Source organism: Cebus imitator, unplaced genomic scaffold (assembly GCF_001604975.1).
Source record: "Cebus imitator isolate Cc_AM_T3 unplaced genomic scaffold, Cebus_imitator-1.0 Scaffold572, whole genome shotgun sequence".
Lineage (NCBI taxonomy): Eukaryota > Metazoa > Chordata > Mammalia > Primates > Cebidae > Cebus > Cebus imitator.
Genome location: NW_016107887.1, coordinates 681,074 through 684,508, shown reverse-complemented (window position 1 = coordinate 684,508; position 3,435 = coordinate 681,074). Strand labels below are relative to the sequence as shown.

Genomic DNA, 3,435 nt, shown 5'->3' with positions numbered 1-3,435 from the left:
CTTGCTCTTTCGCCAGGTGCCAGACTGGAGTGCAATGGTACAATCTCGGCTCACTGCAACCTCCACCTCCCAGCTTCAAGCAATTCTCCTGCCTCAGCCTCCTGAGTAGCTGGGACTAAAGGTGCATGCCACCACACCCAACTAATTTTTGTATTTTAATAGAGACAGAGTTTCACTATGTTGGCCAGGATGGCCTAGATCTCTTGACCTCATGATCCGCCCGCCTCGGCTTCCCAAAGTGCTGGGGTTACAGGCCTGAGCCACTGCACCCAGCGCTCCAATTCACTTTTCACTCACCTGAGACCGAAGGTGCCCTGAAGAGGGACATAAGGAAGACGGGCTTCCTAAGGCCTCAGACCCAGTGCACAGCCTCTGCCCCACTCTTACCCAGGGGTACACCAGGGGCACGTGGACAGAGCTGCCCTTGGGTTTCCTACTGTGGCAGCCCATCTGCGGGATCGTCACATCTGCCACCCACATCCTGGTGGCTCAGGGTTCGCTCTCAGGGAACAGTGTACCACAGCATCACAGCCATGGTTTCCAACAGTAACTTGGTGCCTCCATTGCACACAATGTTCTGGGAATCATTTAATTTTTTTCCTTGTTCCAGAGCTAAGAAGCCTCTGAATGGAGGGGAAGGCGACTCTGTTCAAAGAGGCTTTCTGGGCTGGGAGCAGGATGGCACCGTCAGGGAGGTTCAGCCCTTCCATGATAAGATGGCCCGAGGAGAGGAGGATATGGGTGGAGCCTGGGAGAGGGGCTGGGGCAGGCTGACGGACAGGCCCTACTACCTCCTCTCAGAGGGCCTGCTACCTTCTCCGGGGAGCCTGCTGTCTAAGACGCACCATTCCTAATCAGACAGAACAGCAGTGCTGAGAACAGTGTGGCTCTGAAGTCAGGCCAATCTGGGCGCAAACCCTGGTGGTGTCACTTACCAGCTGGATGATGTCAGGCAAGTGACTTAAACACTCTGAGCCTCAATTTTCTCAGTTGCAATTCCACATAAATGCCCACAAGTCTCTCTGCTTCCTGTCCCGAGAAGAATTGGAAATTGAGACCTGCTCTCCATGAAAGGACGGCTGATCTCAGAGGCAGGTTTGTGCAAGGCAGCAGGGACCGCTCTCTGAGGGATCGCTGCAGCCAGGCGGCCCCCTGTTCCATTCGCAGGTGAGGCTGGCTGAGGGCGGCATCCCTGTGGCCAGGATGTCCCGCAGCTCCTGCGTGGCTCCTGGTGCCCTCTGCTGGCATCGTCAGGAAAGAAGGGAATTGGGCAGTTCAGGGTCAAAGGAGAGTTCCTGAGGCTTGATGTGGCAGCTCTTCTCCCTGGGGACAGAAGCCTGAGAGAGCCAACTGGTGTAAGAAACAGGGACCAAGACTCTACCAGCACACACGACATCCTCCCCCGACCCCCGCCAGAGCAGGAATCCTGCCCTCTCCCACCTCTGACATCTCTCCAAATCTGCAGCTTCTTAACCCAGCTTCTAGAAACCTGCCTACTGGGAGTAAGGTGTGGAAAGGGTGGGGTGATCCCCTTCCCTCCCTCCAGTCTCAGTGTCCCGTAATCTCTAGGCCGGGTCCATAGGTGTAATCAAGTGTTGAGACTCTGCCTTGGGGGGAGGATATTGCTCAGATTGAAGTGATTTGAAAATCAAATCAGTGAGGCCAGAACATTCCATTCCTCCACCAAGCAGTTTCCAACTAGGGCATGCAAATGAGGCGTCTGAGGCATAAAAACCCCTGGAGGGTTGGTCTGGGGGCCCTTGGCAGGGGCACTGTCCTAACACTTGCTAGTTGTGATGAGAAGTGAGGCTAGCCAGGCCTCTTCTGCTCAGCCGGGAGGGAACAAGTGTTTGCAGAGTGCTGGCTGTGTGCTGAGTACCTTCCTGTGTATCATGTCAGTTACTCTTGCTGACCAGCCTGTGACCGAGGCATTCATAGCTGTTGTGTTGATGAGTAAATGAGGCTCAGGGAGGTTAAGTTAATGGTCCAAGTTTCCGCAGCCCGGGTCAAGTGCAGATGCCCGACTCTGAAGCCAGCATCTTTGACAAGGTGGAGTAGAGGGGCTAGCACATCTCTGAAGACAGTCTTCCTGACTCTGGTCACAGACACAGAGGTAGACACGGGCTGTGGTGGAGAAGGAATCAGCTCCAGGAGCCGGGGGAGAAGGTTGGGTGTGGCAGGTGGAAATGGCCTCTGTCCTGCCAGACACTGTGCTGCCCAAAGCCACAGCTTTTGTTTTCTTTCTGAAACTCGGTGAGATTTTACACTTGGTCTTTAAAGTTTCTGCCAGCTGTAAAGTTCTGTGACTTGGGGAATCACTGAGAAGCAGACAGAAAGAAGGTGAGCAAAGAATCAGCTGGGAGTACAATCAATGCAACAGCAGTCAAAATTCTCAGATTTCCCCAGAGCTGGGAAGATACCCTGAGCTGTGTGCTCTACAAAAAGCCGTGCGATAAAGCCTTCTGATTGGGGGTTTTTCCGTATGCTATCTTGGAAGCTGGAAATAGCATCTGTACCTGAAAGCAAGCAAGTGAATGGTGTGTGGGCGGACCCGGCTCACACAGGGCCCCGTTGCTGGGTCTCTGGCAGGTGGCTGGAGCCTGAGCTGCTCTGGTCAAGGGTAAGGGGCAGGGCTGGAGAATGCAGGGCGAGGGGACGAGGTCTTCAGGCTCAGAGAGTTTCCAGGGGCTTGAAGGCCATGAACAAACACATCTCTAATCATTCCAGGCCTTGCACAATGTAGCCCTCTATTTTTAGTGAAAAAAAATATACGCATGGTGTAAAAAGAGCTTTGGCCAAGATTCAGTTTGAACACCTAGGCCATCTTCAAAGCCATTGCTCAGCTGCTGCACTGCATGAGGCATTCTCCATGTGGTTGTGTGACAATCTCTGTGTGACACTCTTTCACTGACACTGTCTTCCAGCAGCCTGTCCGTGATGAATCACACACAGCAGCTGCAGCAGCAAGACAGGTGATGGTCCGAGTGATCCCTGTTGAGTGTACTCAATGGCTGTGATCTCCTTCCCTCCCAAATCACCTAATGATTAAATTCACTGTGAGAAATCTATTACTTTCTTTAACAAGTGAAAGGTTGGCAAAGAAAACTTACCCATGAGATCGCATAACATTTGCAAAACAGTGTCCTGAAAGGGTGCTTTGGCCATAACTAGATATAAGCAAAACTGGATCTATTCACCCACACTTAGACTATGTTCTGCATTCTTTGCTGAAGGAAAACTTTGGTCTACTCCCTCTTTCTTTTTGATCCTTCTTTTTCCAAAAATAATGGTAAGATTTGCCGGGCACAGTGGCTCAAGTTTGTAATCCCAGCACTTTGGGAGGCCGAGGCGGGTGGATCACGAGGTCAAGAGATCGAGACCATCCTGGTCAACATGGTGAAACCCCGTCTCTACTAAAAATACAAAACCTTAGCT

At 52.2% G+C, this 3,435-nt stretch overlaps 1 long non-coding RNA gene across 1 annotated transcript in view; it reads right to left on the bottom strand.

The window, feature by feature from the left end:
- Window positions 1–1,602, bottom strand: part of LOC119469100 — a 17,266-nt gene extending 15,664 nt beyond the window's left edge. Inside the window, exons 1-2 of the long non-coding RNA XR_005197921.1 lie at window positions 1,498–1,602; window positions 1,059–1,337 (exon numbers count right to left, since the gene is read on the bottom strand). This is a non-coding gene — a long non-coding RNA (uncharacterized LOC119469100). The remainder of the gene's footprint in view (window positions 1–1,058; window positions 1,338–1,497) is intronic.
- Window positions 1,603–3,435: the final 1,833 nt, after the last annotated feature.